Raw genomic sequence first — 17868 nt, 5'->3', positions numbered from 1 at the left:
TAATTTAATGTGGTGTGGTGATCAAATAAGAACCAAGGAAGAGTATTGATTGTCACCCAAGAAGCACTTCTTGGGTTAGAAACTATAACTAATATGATAACTAATAAGATTAAAAAAGCATTTCTCAACTCAATTTTTTCATTCCCGCTCTATAGCTAAAGGCTTAATTCACTATTGCTTAAATGTGTGCAGCTATATAAAACACTGAACTGAATAGAGGCATTCTCCATCTAGATTATTCATTGAAGTAGAGGTCAGATTTCTAGGTGATGGGATTAGACACATTTTTCACTCCAACCTTTATAGATGACTGCCAATAAAGAACTTTCTCTACATTTAAAGTATTCTGGATTTTCTTGTTGCTACTACATCTTGTAAAGCGCTTTGTGATGGTGGTCCACTATGAAAGGCGCTATATAAAATAAATATTGATTGATTGGTTGCATTTACTGGCATTGCTTGGTTATAGCTATTGAATAGGATGGGAAGGTGGTTTATTTGAACAAAGCATTACAAAGGGGGCAGAGGTATACAATGCACAGTATTTTAATGGATTCAAATATATAAAAAAAAAACAAAGTAAAGCTCACCAAAACATACATTATATTGTGTAACAAAATACCATATTGCCCACTGCTACAGAAGTCAAGGTGAGATCCATTGGTCTTTGCTGTGGTTTGCTCCAGAAAAAAAGAAAAAAAAGACTATATCCAACATAAGACCAGAGAGGGCTCTCTATTTTTTTAAGGAAACACCAACTATATAATTTGTTTTGGTACCTGTTGACTAATTCTTGTTTATCCACCCAAACTTTATAAAGTATTAATTCTTGGAGCTCTGGTTCTGGCTTTGTGCAAACCGCTAAAGTTAACAAGCACCAGAATTAATAATTACACTGAAGGGTTTATTGGTTCTAATGATTTTAAAGTGATGAACCCACCATTTATATATTGCAATTACAGGGCACTGGATCTTTGTTTTCAACTGTGCCAGTGGGCATAAGAAAGATCTAACACAGTAACAATACCATTAATCTTGATAACTGAATTTATTTTTAGACATTGTGATGGCATGTATTTGTCTGTTTCAGATAGTTGTAGGCAGACAAAACTGAAACATTTCTCCATTTGTAAGTGTGATAACCAAAGTAAAAAAAGCAAATATTATTTGTTTATTTATACTTTTTTGTTGATTCAAACAGTACTGCATCCATTGTGAACTAATCTCTATTGGTGCCAAAAAGCTGTTCTTTCAGCGAAGTTCCTGTTCCTTTAGCTAGAGCATTTACAATGGGAAAAATCAGTTTCACCACAAGGGTGTTGCCTTAGGAGAAGTGTTCTCTTAGGAGGTGTTCCTATACGTGGAGACTACTGTATATAGATCAAACTTCAATGTGTGTGTGTGTGTGTGTGTGTGTGTGTGTGTGTATATATATATATATATATATATATATATATATATATATATATATATATATATATATATATATATACTGTAACAGACCAGGGAGAGGAAGGGGAAAAGATGTAGTCAAGGAGGGGCCAAAAGACTACATCTCCCAGAATGCCACGGGAGGGAGCCAGGATGGGGTACAATTGGCTCTAATAATAAATGAATGCCAATATTTAAACCAGGAAAAATGTTTGTTCTGGGCAGTCTGCAGTCAGTGTGAAGGCTAGAGGCTGTCAGTAAAGAAACCTTTTGTGTATTGTTGTTATGTGTAATTGTGTAAAAGTGGTTTTGTAACTGGTAAACGGCTTAGCTGTCCAGGTTATTAGTTAGGTTCCTGAACAGTTTAGTTAGCGCTCCAAAAATTGAGTTAGGTTTTGTTTTGTTTTTTGTTCATTTGGCTTTGATTTCTGTAATTAATAAAACGGCACGGAAGTGCTATTAAAAACTTCAAATTCTTGTGTCTGGGTCTGATTTTAAGGCGCTATGAACCTTAAAATAAGTGATATCTTTCACTATATATATATATATATATGAAACTTCAATTTATATGCAATGCTCCCTCGCTATAAGGCTCACTTATCAGCATGCAGGGCTGATCTTAGCTGACAGTCAGGGCCAATGGGGCGCCGGCAGGACATGGCCCCCACCCAGAGCAGCTGCAGTGACAATGGCAAGCAGCTGACAAGCAAGGAAAAGCGAGCAGCAGCTCCAGCAGACTAAATCCCACCGCCGACCTCTGCGACAATATGTATAAAATCTCACACAGATCAAATATTTTCTGACAGAGATGGACATTCTTTTTTTTTTTTTGCTTTCAAATACATGTAAAAACAAAATGATACAGTGCTCCCCCTTTATAAGGTGACCATTTATACCGCGGAACAGGTTATAAGGTGATACTGTCATGGCTCCCATTTGCCCCATAACGCCAATACACTAAAACTAGTATTCTCATTATAAAGCGGAACACAAACAGCACAGTCTCTTGACTATGGCTCCCGACTACAGCGTTATAAAGGGGGAGCACTGTCTGTTTGATAACAGTGAAGAGAGCAGAGAGTGAAAAAAAAAAAAAATCAACACTTCTACTCATTCCAAATAGTTATATAAGACATGTATTAGCCATCTGCTGTGCATTACTTAAAAGTGCTTATGCGATCATCTCTGGATATTCAAACTGGCTCACATAGGATTTGCCCCACTGTGAACTGTGTATAGTGGAGTACAGTATTTATTGTGCAGACATTTTCTGAAAAGACTCAAACAGTCCAGAGAGGCTGAAACCCCTGGGTAACACTTTGAGTAACATTGTTGTATCAATGCATTTTCCAGGAAACACAGTAATGCCAGTTTTATTTTCTTTATTACTCCTTATGAAACCTTAATTATATTTTTGTAAGATTGTTATTACACATCTTGTATAGACATTTAGTTACACTGCAATTAACGTTAAATCTATTTAAATGCATATGTCATGACTCATCAAATAGATATTTATGGATAAATTAAATACATTTTAGAAGTGACAGACCATTTCTAGATCTCCCTCAGCTTTCCCGCAACTCTCAAAAATGTATCCTGCCAGTAAGCAGCAGATGTGATTGTGGCATGTGAAAAATATGTATTTTTTGTAACCCTCGGAAAGCGAAAAGTTGTAAATGCTGCCCAAAAATGTACCATGTGTACTTTAAGAAGGGTTACTCCCATTTCCTGAGTTGGACAGGACGTTCTTTGTATCGAAATAAAGGCAAGTGATTAAAGTTTGATGATGTGTAAGGATATCATGCAGTCTTCATAGAGTTATGATGTATGTTAATTTAAACACACTGGGGTGTATTTGCACCCCTTGCCACTGACAACAGGACAGAGGATTTGAAGTTCTAATGTATCATTTTAATTCTGGATGGTTAAGAATGTGTTTATCGTCAAATTATATGGGATGTCTGTGATGGAGTGATGATTAATGCACATAGTGAAGTGGAGACCACTTAGACCAGATTGCAAATCTTCAAGATGTGTTAATCTTTTTGTTATTTATTTACTAGTTATTTAGGGGATTATTGTGGTTGGAAGGGTGCTTGTGTACAGTGCACAGTAAACTGTGACAAGATCAGCTAAGTAAGATGAGATCAGTCAGAGAACACAACAATTCTGAAACACATTCTTTTTATTGTTTTGAGTGTTATTTGTGGATTTTAGGTATTTATTGTGATGGCTAGGTGACTGTGTACAAAAAAAAGAAAATATTATAATGCTAATGCCAGCTAAATGAACCTGCAACATAAAAAATGCACACCTTTTCCAAAAACTTTGGAAAGTGATATTCAGTGTATCTCTGATGAAAAATGACATGGCCCACTAAACAACGTACACAACTAACATATCTTAGCCATCTTCTTAAAAATGAATGCAAAACACAAAAACACACACGAAAAACACACAAAGGGGGCGTGCATACTCTTTATGAATACTTATTTCACTCAGGCACATCCCGACTCTCCACACCCCATTGCATGTATACCGTACCACCTTATAACCTGTTCCACAGTATAATGTGTGTTTACCCTTAATAGATTCAACTTGAAAGAAATGGTTGCAGAGCAGATCATTCAATTCAAAACTTGGGAAGCACATTTTATAAGATATATGTATTACTATCTTACAGTCTCCTGCATAACATTTAATTGACCAGCATTCAGGCAATTATTCCTCAACGTCCATTTACTATTTGTTTCCCCCCATAGAGAGTTGTCAGTATTACCACTTTTACTAAATTGTATTTCCCTTTCTCTTCTACAACAGAACCTATGCAATTTATATTATCCAACTCACAGACAAGTGAAATATTTGAGCTAGCTATTTTACAACTGGGACGCATTTTCAAACACATGACTGCTTGCTCAAAAGATTAATCTCAAGGCCATTAATCTGTACATAAACATATTCAGTTTGATGATTCATGTCTCATTGGTTATGTAGCCATTTTGAGTTAGTTCCATATTAAGCTCAGGTGTGCTATCCTCGATGTGTGCACTGCAGAGTTATGTAAGCACGTTTGTACAATCCATTACATTTTAAAAAGCTGAGTCAACTCCAGGCTTCCTTTTCAAAATTAAGATGATATGGTGGAAGGTTGGGAATGGAAGCAAATGCAACTAGAAGTAGGCAGCTGGATTATATTCATAATTTGCTGGTTTGATAGGTAAATGATGTTTTTTGAAGGCTGCCCATGTTAATGTAGTTTATCATATTGCTAAATCTGGCCATCTGTTAGACTCAGATACTAAAGTAACTTTACTGCCACAGTAAACTGGGACAATCAGATACATTCTCACTCATGACCCTCTGAAGGACCTTGAAGACCCCCGGGGGAATATAATTGCCAGTTATCAGCACCTAATGTGCACTTTACTTTCACGGACCAGTGTGATGCCATCTACCTTTTGTGGTTTATGATAATTAAATGTGACATTGGTAAAGCAATATGTTCACTGTATCATTTAAAATCAGTCTGCCATTTACTAAATTTAACACAATCCAATCAAATACAATCATCCTCTCAGCTGAATTATGATTATATGATGGTGGCCATATATTATGTTACTCAGCTGTGCTTTACTGGTATGATGGAGAGAAAAATCATCAATATTTACTTTCAATGGCATATTTTTCCCTGGTCCATCTTTTTTCTTCCTTTATATCTTTATTTAATATATGTCATGCTTTGTGAAGTGATATATTCTGCATCTATAATTCTGCATGTGTTTGTAAATGTACTTCCTTTTACTCTCGCAAGATCTCAGCATTGTGTATCATGCTAAGCAATGTACACATGTCTTGTCAAATAAGCTGATGGTAACAAATCTGCTTTGCAAAGTCTTCATTTTCAAATAGGATTAGGTCAGCAGGCTGGTTAGCAGGTGTGTTTGTGGATGCAGGGCTTTGAGTTACACAAAGATAGATATTCCATTATTCTTTCTGCAATTACTGAAGCAGGAACCTACAGGACTGGCCTTTGTCCTCCAGGGGCCGTGGGAGGTGAGGGAACATAATTGGACATTCTAGATTAGAGAGAAAAAGAAGTGCTAAAATAATTAGGAATGCTACATTTTAAAAAAACTAGTCAGTAATACTGACGTCATGGCAATGGATAACAAACACTACAATTTTAACAGATACTATAACCGTGTGTTTGAAACACTTTGAAAATCTAATTTTGATTGCTTACGTTTAATGAAATTAAAAGAATGTGAGAACAAATAAACAAAAAGCATGTTTCTCTTATTCTACTGGCTTATGAGCCTCACACAGAGACTGCAAAGCATTAACAACATGCAACATCTTTCTTCCCTTGTAAAAGCAAATATACCTTAACCTCTTTCACCTGGGCACTTAAACAGGAACCATACATAAAACGAAAGGGGCAAATATCATCCCATCCATAATGGGCCTGTATACTTTCCACTGTAACCAGGATCTCCCTCAGGTCTTAACCCAAGCCTTTCCGAACAAAATCAAGGCAAGTTAATCAATACACTCAAGACAAAGAGCCTGAACAAATTAACCTTGGCTGGTAATTATGTGGGGCGACAGGCCTGTGGTGTACATGTTTTGCTGCTGTCAGCATTAAAACTCTGTAGCTAATCAATAGGGGAGTGTATTAACAACAGCAAAGTGAATTCATGTTTCCCAAGGCTTGTCAAGGCCCTGTGTTCCTTATGGGCCTGACATAGGCTTTGATATGCATATACACTGAAGCCCCCTTATGCAGCGTAAAGACAAAAAACATGGGAAAATAAGATCAGAGGTTTCCCTACTTTTTTCCATGCTCGGCTAATTGGGTTTTGTGCTACAGAATACTAAATATGAACAATAATTGGACCTCAGCAATGCAGAGTAAAGTCAAAATCATTCCTGTCTTGGGGGGCCTGATTATATCAGCAAATATCACACAATTATTACAGTGCCCTGTAGACTGCTGGCAGATTACATGGGGAAATGTGGGAAATCAGGCCCAGTGCTTCAGTGGTAATAAATTCTATCAAACAGAACGTGTTTTTTTTTTTTTTTTTTTTTTTTTTTAATTAGCTTCCATTACTATCGAAATAGCACATGATCAGTATTGATATCCTCCACATCTCTACAAGGTCTGGATTTTGAAACCAATTCAAGTGGAAATGGGTAACATTCTACACCGGCTTCAATTCTCTTTGATGTGCTAAAATCTTGGCAAAATGTTGTCTGCAGCTTAACCCTCTTATGAAAACCCATCCTCATGTTAAATTAAATACTTGGGCAATATTGTTTTCTATTCCCAGGAAAGAAATGGCTTTTTTAAATACACTGGGTTTGTCGGTTGGATTTATTTGTTTTATTATTTTCAAAATCCAATAGTGGTTGAGTGCAGTAAGGTAGTGACTACCTGCATCATTTAATCCTGTGGTGAACATAGCTGGAAACCAAATAGCTAACTAAATTAGCTGGCATACAAAAGGTTGCACACTTTGAGTCAACATTTTTAGATTGAGTTTAGTGCTTATTAACTTGATGGATGTTTAAAAAACAGAAGGTGGTTTTTCACTGAGTGGTGTCATTAATACAAAATGTATAGTTTTAACATTCTACTTAGAAGAAAGAGCTTAGGGTAATTCATGATGTAGGTAGAAGCAGTTTTTGTCATGAAATATCATGAAGGCAAAGAAACCACAAGTGGAGACAGTCACACTGCCTATTATTACCCCTTAACCTATATGATGGATTCAAATCTGCTACTCTAATATATTGAGTTAGACCTGTGCACACTTCTACTGGGGTGGTATAGGTCTTTTGCCTAGCCCTGGACGAACTGGAAAGAAGATCCATAGGAAACCACAAACCCATACTAGTCAGAATCGAGAACACAGACATGTTTGGGAGACCTTTGATAAAGACCGACATGATTGAATAAGTGTAGAAAGTTGCCAGGATGTAAACATTGAAACAAAACAGTTACACAATTTAGCCCGAATAACACAGGATTGTATTTTTATTCCCCCTACGAAGCTGCTATTTAAGAAAAGTGCTAACCATAAATCAGCTGTGTGCTCTCACTGGAAAATGTACAGCTGTCTGTTTTTTTTTTCTTTTCTTTTTGTCCTAAAATGAAATTCTACACAAACTTGGAAGGCCTGGAGCAGATTCAAAGCATACCAGCCATTCGTAAAACCTGTACTGATTGTTGTTCGTACGGAATTATCTAATTGAACAGATGATTGAGTACTGTATTTTGTATTTATGTGAATATGTAAGAACAAATAATAATAATACAAAAAACTACTTTCAATATGTTCAGAGTGTGTGTGTGTTTGAAAACTACTGTGTGTTATTAAAGGATGTAGAGCTAACACAATAATTCTATATCCTACGATTAGGGCTTCTGATTTTCAGTTGTAACCGATAAAAAACGATAAAACACCCCCGATACAAAAAATAAATAAATCAGTGGATAGCCTATAAACACTGGAAACCTCCGGTAAAACAATGGAAATGGTTAATCAATTCACGTTGACTTCACCCCTTTCCCATTAAAAAATAAAACCTACTACAAATTAAAAAGACTACATTTCCCAGTGCAGCTGGGCAATGTCCCTCTTTCCTGCCTTGTATCTATCATCGATTCGTTCCGAATACTTTAAACCTACCCCAACTACGGAGTGACGGCACATTCCTACATTTCTATTGGAGACTCCACTTGCGAGATTTAAAACAAGATTACAATTAGGAATGGAGGGTTGTTAGCAGGATGTTTGTCAGTTACACAGAAATGTATGCAATTTAAAAACAAAAGAGCTTTTTTTGTTGACCTTGTTTTTTTCTTTATACAAATATAAGATTGTATGAACTTAATTTGAGTTGTCTTTAATAATCTCAGGTGTTTCTTTTTTTATATTTTGAGAACCGCACTTTTTAAAATCAACGATTTACACAACCTGTTCAGAGTACAAACTAATAAAAGCAGACGGTTGAGTTGTGAAAGTCATCATTGGGGAAGAACCATTCCTTTTTTTTGTCTGACTTTCTCAATCGTCATTCTAGTGGCGCCACTATCAAAGCCCCTACAGCAGCTAAATCTTTCATGAGGTCTTGTGCTTTCATGTTATTCATCACTCGTCTGTGTTTTCATGTTATTCATGAAGAAAGACATCCAAACAACCTTGACTCACAATCGCTATGTACTTACCTTTCTTGATGTGAACAAAAGAAGAGCACCCCCAGCATACAACAGCAAGAGTCAGTACAAAGTAAGGAAAGGGTTTATTCTGACACACAAGACAAACTTCTTAAGCCATCACGGTCATTATGGATAATTTTCTTATCCTTAGGAATGGGACAATAGTATACACAAAAGCTGAACTGGGACTGATAACTTACCTAAATACTAAATAACCTGTAAAAAAGAAACATGGAGCAAATAAAAATACAACTTACCTGTTTTGTTTCCAATATCCACGACGTCAGAGTTCATACAAGGGAAAAAGAGAATTGAAGATGAATTAGTTTAATTGTTTTATTATTATTTGCCATGTATTATTGTTTATTTATATTGCCTATTGACTGCTTGTTGATTATATTTAGATATTTAAATTTGTAATGAAAACATCATAACATTATTGTTTAATACATGATGTTAAGTGGATAATGCAAAAAATAACTATAATCAGTGACAAATTGGCTGTTTTTATGTTACCCACACAGTACCATCATTTTTTACTTTTCTTCTGGATTTTTGTTTGAAACAGCCCTTTTCTGCTTTGGCATATCTTGGATAAATATACCAGTAATTTTGATTTTTGTTTAACATGGTGCCATAGTGTATTTATTTACAGTATACTGTAAACTGTCAGTTAATTTATTTTGACAGAGATGATTATGTCCACCTTTACTTCTCTATTTAAAAAAAAAATTACACTGTTTTGATGTTGCTAATATTAGCCTTTTTAGAGTCCGCCATGCATAATAAATGACAAAAACATTCATAGGTATTTGAACACATCACAATTACATGAGCTCAACTTTTCAAAATACAATTTTTAGCACTGCATTATGTATGCCTTAATGTATGCCACAGGTACTTGCCTTTCAGCCTGAAACTGCAGCACTACAACATATGCTGCATATTAATCTAATCAACATTCTGAAACCTGAACACCTGCAAATTCAGTTCATAGAGCACTGATGCAAATGTGTTACTGTTATATAAACTGTATTACTGTGCAAGAGATGAAATGTATTATACGTCAGCATTTAGAAATCTATTTACCCTGATCTGATATACAGCAGGACAGCAGCTCTTTCTAATATTTAGGTGTGTTATCTGCAGCGTGGTATTTTTTGTGTTATTTTATTATTATCATTGGCCCGGACCAAATCAAAACGTTGACCCACCCGCTAATTGCAAATTACAACTCAGAATTTGATGGCGGGTGTTTTTATGAGTAGAAGAAATGAGATTCTTACAAATAAATTATTAAATATAGTTTTGTAAATTGTGATTAGCGGGTTGTCAAAGTTTTGATTTGGTCCGGGTCATTGTCCAACACAGTGCTGAAAACAACAAAGTGCAGTTACTATTCTATTGATGTAATTCTGCATGATTCTCTTTCCTTTCTCTATGCAGTCGAAAGCACTGATGATGATTGAGTGCTGGAATTCATTGGGTCTCAGTAATTTTGAATGCCTTCCCTTGTTTTACTGAAAACAAAGCTTTCCTATGAAAAGGTGGACTGCTGGGCATCACGTCATAGATCACTGGGTGCAGGACAGGCACTGTCAGGTGGAAAACAAATTGTCCTTTCAAGTTCCACTTAACTAATGTGGCAACTTGTTTACAATCGATGCATTGCGACAGACATCAAGCTTCTTGGGAGGGCCATCCCTTTGCTATCAACAAGCTTATGCCATCAGATCAGCTGGTAATCGAAGATTTGGGATTTGAATGTACTTTTTAGTATAACGGTATATGGGTGTGCACAAAGCCGAATTCTGTGCAGCTTATGACTTGTAAGGTAAAAGACAGTGGGGTTTTTAGAGTAGCACTGATAATAACACTGTCAAAAAATATAATAATACAACAAAATGTGTTTAATTCATATTGGACATACAACGAATCAGTGCTTTTTAAAGTTTATACGCTTCTACACTAGTTTGGATTCGCAAGCGGTAGTTTGTATTTTAAAAACTTACAACTTTAGCAAAATATGCCTTTGCCAGTTATTTTTTGTTTTCTAAAACAATATATATTTTTAAAACATAGTATAACGTCAGATCAAGATACATTAAACCAGACAACAAACACTAAACCCCTTTTCTACCGCATTTAATTTTAAGCTTACGTAAATAAAAATCTATTGATTGACCCACCAAATAATTATTGATTCGTAAGAAATAATAAAAAAAAGACCAAAAACGATTTAAGTTATTTTACACACAGTTTATTTTAGTTTGGCATTCCTCATTGCTGGCAGGATTATTTCTCTCCCTGTCTACTCCATAGTTCTGGTGAACTTGACAAGCACAGGTACTCTAGATTCACCTGCCATGCTGCTGACACTCTTCTCTCTGTCTCTGTGTTGTCACATGTTCCTCTCACTCATAAAAAGGCTTGTACGCATCAAAAGAAGGGCTGCGGTTATTGAAAACCAAACTGATCGTGTAATTTATTTTACCATAAAGACTACGACTAGAGTCAATTGGAGACTTTTGGGCCAGGACTTGAGTCGAATCACTGACTTGAGTTATTACAACTCTGCAATGACTTGAGAGCAGTAAATCATGTTGTTTTTTTTATTGCCCTAACCAGTTGAAAACTATATCAAAACAGTAAAGTGCTCTATCAAAGGAAGGTGTTTACTTTTAACCGTGAAGTGCTTTGAGCTGCTGCTGAAACACCACTTTGACTATTAGTACTGACTTAAGGGGGTACTTATGGAGTTATTTTGCAGGTTTAGTGGACACCTTCCATAAACCATAATTCTTCTGATCAAGAGCAGTTATGTTCTCTACTGGTGGTGAGCATAATATAGTGCATGTAGTGTAGCTTAGCTTGTATTTCAATAGTTCACAAGTGCTTGGAAAATGTTTACTTGTAGGATAAAGGCTGTGAAAGCTGCCAGAATCACAAGGTAATCAAGAATTGAAGAGGCAGCTTTCAGAAGCTTAAAGTAGCACAAGCATGTCAATTTAACTAGAAAACCACAGCATTATATTAGAAAGAGCTAATAGATTAGGATAAATAGCTACAAGAGAGTACATCCATGTGATACATTTTTGGCAATATAACTACATTGTAACAGGGAAATACATGTTTATTGTTATCAGTTTAAGGTTATGGTTAGGTGTTTGTTGAGGGGAGGTGCTACAGTTGAAATTGAAATTCCCCAAAACACAGCAACACACCAGATAATTCAATTCTTGAAAAGAAATTATTTTAAAAAGCCGTCCCTGCTTTGTGATAGTTACTAATTATTATATCACCAGTAAGTGCATGTTACTTACAAATGGTTCTGCGTCAAAGAAAATATGAGCAGGCATTAATTTTGCTGCCAAGAGGAGGTCTTTGCATTGTCACTGTGACAAATTGTGTGTAATTGTTATGTGGATGCAAAGGGAGAGAGACTACTTTGGAAGGACAAGGGTAGTAAACTAGAGCAGCCTTGGCAGGGGCCACGACAGAATCATATAAGAAAATTATGGCATCTCCAAGAAATGCAGTTTTATGAAACAGAAATCCTTGCTGCAATTGGAAAGAGTTATGTCTGATCTTGAAGAGGAATATCTCTTTTTTTCAGTGGGGTATACATCCACAGAAACATACTTAACGTTTGTGCTAATCATTTTTGACGACTTTATGTAGAAAACTACTGAATAGTATTGTCTCCTGTTGAAACATATCTTTCTCTCTTACCTTTTAACCTGTTTGTTTGTTTGGTTGGGTGTTTGTTTGTTTTTTCTAGAGTTCTTCACATCTGAGACAAGTTTTGAGTGCATTGAGCGATTAAAGTGACCAGAACCCAAAGCTCTAGTCTGATATCTGAGTGGGATACATGAGTTTCAGACAAACAAAGCTCAGATTTAAGGAGATAGCTAATGAACCAAGAGGCTTAGGTTATGAAGAGATGACTAAAACCGAATGACATTTTCAGTTGTTGACCACAGAAGGATCCAGAAAATGTCTGTGGCATTTGTTGTTTTGTACATAACAGACAAACTGTTACAGCTCATGACAGTCTCATATTCTATGAGTCAAACCACACACACACATGCACACACGCATGCACGCACACACACACACACACACACACACACACACACATATGTATGGACTCCCTATATGTAAAGAGCTATAGAACAGTGAAAATTGTATTATTCTTTTTTAGTTATTGTTCTGGTTTTTCCAGTGATATTTACCAACTTAAAATTGGGGGAACTTTAGCCGTTTTGTTTAAAAAAAAAAAAAAAAAAAAAAAAAAACAGACACTGTCTGGAATGAAAAACATGCTTCAATTCTGAAGTCTGCCACATTCTTGTATTCATAGTCTGTGCCATTTACAGTCTCAGCATGACATTCTCTCAAGACCTTTAACATTTAAGCTTAGCATTACATCAGTGTTTCTTGTGTACAATATCCCATACATATAAAAGCAACTTGAAAAGCCACAGAGATTGTCCCTAAGGAATAATTAAGTAACAACATGTGAGCTTTCATTTTGCATCGGGGTCTAATGCAATGATTTCACAAGCTTCATCAATTTAAACACCTATGTGGAAAATTGAAAACTGAGAGGGGAACAAAGATGTCATATTTAAAACTATTTAAAACTATTTTGCCCAACAATTCAGTTTTAGACTACATTAAATCTTATGGCTTCTTTGTTGAAAGTTCAGTTTGTTTTCATTTTCCAAACGTATTACCTGTATGGGTATAAACGTCTTGATGCATAACCCAGATAGTCATGCCTTGATTTCTACTTGAAGCAGACAATATAAATAATAGTATGTCTCTTATCATACAACACCATTTAATACAAAATAAGGAAAGGAAATACGCAAAATAAATGTGTGTCCCAATTTCGGCACTGACCGTTAAATTGAACAGTGGGTTTTGAATTACAGTATGACCTGTATTTTTAAAACCAGCACTAATAGCTGATGTCCATTCAAGTCCATGCAGCCTTAACAATACAATTTCACACCTGAGGTATATTTTTTAAGGTATATATAAATGAGAAATCTGCTGTCAGACTCTGTTAATGGGTTGTTTTCTTAGTTTGGTTGTTTTGTGGGTCAGTCAGCCCACACATACTGTTGTGTACCCATCTCCTTGTTAGTTACTTTATTTATTTATTTATTTTTTGTTAATCTAGTATAGTTTTAACCTTGTATCTCCCAATACTAATGGAAGTGGTTCTTTCCAGCTCACTTCCTATTTTATATGAAGAATGTAACGTATCCCTTTAAATATCTCAAATTTACTACATTGTAAGGTTTTATATACATAGTTATAATGTTATGTGCCCCTTGAAATGGTAAAGAAGTGAGAAAACATTGAAACTCTCTGTGATTTTCCTGTGTTTAATGTAAGGCTTTTCAAAGTCTTTCCAAGCCCGAAATACCTCCATGTCTGAGAATCATGATAAGAAACTGTTTTTTCATGACTCAGAGAGCAGTTGCCGCCAGAGCTAAAAGATTACACTTTATAATATTTCATGATTTGGCAGAACAACATTTTCCTTTATGCAACACACTGGGCATTGTATTCATTTCTAATGTCGTGGAATGAAATCTGACGTCAGCCTGTCAACTTTCAGAAAGTGGAGAGTTGCCAGGGATATTCTGTATCTCATCTTTTAACATAATTCAATTTCATAAAAAGGTAATCTGGGAAAATATGGTATGTCCTATTGAAAAGGTAAGTCATTGTGATGTAACATGATTATTCAAAAAGGAAAGTTGTATTAATATTCAGTGGAGATTTATATTAAACAGTGGTTATTTAAGTACTGTAGAATGCATTGAATATTCAGTTATTCGGTGGCCTTTATTCTTCCTTGTTTATTTCAGTTTTTCATTACTAATACATTGTATTACCCACATGCTAGTCTACTGGTCCCCAAATGCTGAACACTTAGACTCATATTATGGAAAGGCAAAGGAACATTTCAACCCATTAATTTAACAGCTGTTATTCAACTTATTTTTCTTACAAGTTTTATACCATTTCAAAACTTTTTATTCCTCTCAGAAATGTACTTTAAAACTGGGCCCTCAGAGCAGGGGTTCCCACATTTTGTTGTTTGGGAGAAAATATATCTGTATGTGCTGCGGCCCCCCTGAACCTATCACAAGGCCAGCCAGGGGTCCTCATAACCCGAGTTTTAGAACCACTGCCTTAGAGTTTGAGATGTAAGTCACCATAGTTGAATAGCAGCTGCAGTATAGCAACACAAATGTCTGTCTGAAAGAGAGTGTGCATGTATTGAGGCTACCTAAACAAAACCCACTGTGGTTTAAATCATTATTTCTTTGAACAAAAATGTTGGGAGTTTATTGCAAATAGAAACCTATTTTGAAGATAAAGTATCCCTACAATCTACCTTATGCAACTTACCACAGAAGAGGCCAAACATTGATGAGTTAACAGCTTACACAGTGACTGAGGATTGTTGCTTTTCACAAAAAAAGAAGAGTATTAAAAGTTAAAATGTTATTAGCTGAACAGAAAATGAGATTATGCAGATTGTTGGCTCTATGCAGAAATGTTCACAGATCTGTGACTTTCTTTGCTAAGATTAATCAACACCCTGCTATTTGTTTTCCCTTGAGTATAAAAATGCAGTCTGTTAGAGCAAAGACTATGCTCAAATAACTTACAGTAAAAATGCAAAACATGGTCTTATCCAAGTATGCTGTAACGTCTTTTTACAAAAGAAGTTGTATTTCTTTGTTGTCTGTTTTGGGCACTCCTACCTCCAATCCCTTGTGTCTCCCTACATGCCCACTCTTCCTCTCCGCTCCTCCTCTACTGTCTGACTGGTCATGCCTTCCCTCCACTCCATCCTCCCATGCCCGCTCCTTCTCTTCCCTAGCCCCTCTGTGGTGGAACCAGCTACCGGAGAACTTCAGGACTGCTCCGTCTCTCCACCGCCTCCTCAAGACCCACCTGTTTAGACTGCGCTTGTAGATCTCTTGATCCACCCATCCTACTATGCACTGTATTCACCTGACCTCGGCACCACGTTACTGGATCCTCAGCTGATGCACTACCTTTGCACTACTATTATGTCATTGTACATATAAATTATTGTAATCCTATCACTCTTATTTCATACTGTATTTTAGTAGTATAATTTGCACTTACTGTAAACTATACTGTATTTAAATATTGATTTTGCATCGTAACCCTGTACTGCCCTGTAACACCTGTAAGTTGTCTTTGGATAAAGGCATCTGCCAAATTAATAATAATAATAATAATAATAATAATAATAATAATAATAATAATAATAATAATAATAATAATAATAATAATAAAATGCACTGACTGTTTTAGAGCTATAGTACCATGGTTGGTGAGAACAGGTTCCTGCTCCCAAGTCATCAATCCCAAAGTCAGGAAGGAACCAATAACACTTCGCCCTTGTCAGCAGCCGTGTGGAGAGAGGTCCCGGCAGCACACTGCAGAACAACACCCCTGCGGCTCAGCGACCTGAATCCCATTTTCAGCTGCTCACTGGCTGGCAGGTTAACTGCAGACCCTGATGAGTAGTGAATCACTGCAGGCAGCACGGCAGCAGATGGGACCAGGGGCAGCCTATTTGTTATTCTTTAATCCTCTGGACAATGTGTAAATGTATCTTGATATGACACCTTTATCAGTTAAATGTTTGATTTTTTTATCTTTATTTTTTTAAGATGCTTCTGCATATATTTAGATCTAACATGACTTCATGTAGTATAATCAGTGGTGTAATTGGGCCAGAAGGAATCAGGGACAAGCGTTCATTTTTAAATCGTGTTTTGTTTTGTTTTTTGTCCCTGCACCTCTCCTGTGTTCTGAACTGTCTTGGCCACGCCCCTGTAGTCAGCCAGCCAATAAAAGGAGTACGTACTGCTTTTATCTGTAATTCAAATAATGCTTTGAGAAGCAGTAGAGAAAGATCAGGAAAAGTAAAGTAAGTATAGTATACATACAGCAAACTTCCATACCTGTATACTGTCAAATAATAATAAGTCATTGTTTTGATTTACTGTGGTAAAAAAAAGGGTTTGACTGGAAGGTATTCATATAAAAGCTGTTTGCATCAGTGGTGTGATGGACAGAGCTATAGAAATGCTTTGAATCCCGTAAATAATAATAATAATAATAATAATAATAATAATAATAATAATAATAATAATAATTTAAACACCATAGATTTTAAGTCTCCGATGCAGATAGTAAAAAGTAGGCAACTAGTCAATTTCCTGTCCTTGCATATTATTTTTCTTGTCTGTGTGGTTTGCAGCTATTATAGTCTCCTACAGCATTCATAAAACCTGCAGCCTAACAAATTGCTGAAATACACATGAATGCATTTTGGCCCTGTACTGCTTGTTTTTTTGAGTATAGGCTATAGTATGTGAAGTTTCACCTGGGCAAAACTATGATGCAGCATTGGGTTAAATTAAATTAGGGATATACAGATAAATTAGGGGTTGACAGGTGTAGTGGAGATACTGAGAGGAAGCAAGAGAAAAGAAGGAAGTAGTCATAGAAATGCAGAAATCGTTGTACAGTTATTGAAAAAACAACAGAAGAGTCAATAGGTGCAGAAGAGCTATCGACATGTGACCCCAGAAGCAACAGCAGTAGAAGAACCTTTAAATAAAAGATGCAGGCAGGAACAATTACAGGACGGTAACATGCAGTCTGGCTCAGAATTTCATAGGGAAGCAAGTGAATTACCAAGTTGTTGGGCAGTAGATCAAGGAAAATATTTTAAAGAAAAAAAACCTGTGGCTCAGAATTCAATATGAAAACTAGAATGTGACATCTGCAGGAGTGTAGGGAGGCTAGGTTTTCATCAACATTTGCAGGGATCAAGGCTGCCTAAGGACTGGACTGAAGTTAAGATTTGTAGCAATGCAGAAACAAAGAAATCCCAACAAACAGCACTTAGAATGAAGATATGGGAGCACAGAGAGAGCCCAGGGCATCAGGATGCAGAAGATATCATGAAGCAAGCCAAGGAGGGTTTTTTGGAGTCCCATGTGCAGAAAAAGCAGACTGGACATGAAGAAAAAACTTCAAACAGCCTATATGATTGGGAAGACTCAACACCCGTTTACAGACATGCCAACTATGGTTAACCTTCAGACAAGAAATGGAATTGACTTGAG

The 17868-nt window shown here is 36.1% G+C and overlaps 1 protein-coding gene across 1 annotated transcript in view; it reads right to left on the bottom strand.

Moving 5' to 3' along the window:
* Positions 1-17868, bottom strand: part of LOC117405635 (limbic system-associated membrane protein) — a 626316-nt gene that overhangs the window by 438349 nt on the left and 170099 nt on the right. The gene's annotated exons all lie outside the window — the stretch shown is intronic.

The sequence above is a fragment of the Acipenser ruthenus genome, chromosome 8 (genome assembly GCF_902713425.1).
Source record: "Acipenser ruthenus chromosome 8, fAciRut3.2 maternal haplotype, whole genome shotgun sequence".
Taxonomy (NCBI): Eukaryota; Metazoa; Chordata; class Actinopteri; order Acipenseriformes; family Acipenseridae; genus Acipenser; species Acipenser ruthenus.
The sequence above is the reverse complement of the archived record's forward strand: the minus strand, read 5'-3'. Positions and strand labels throughout refer to the sequence as shown.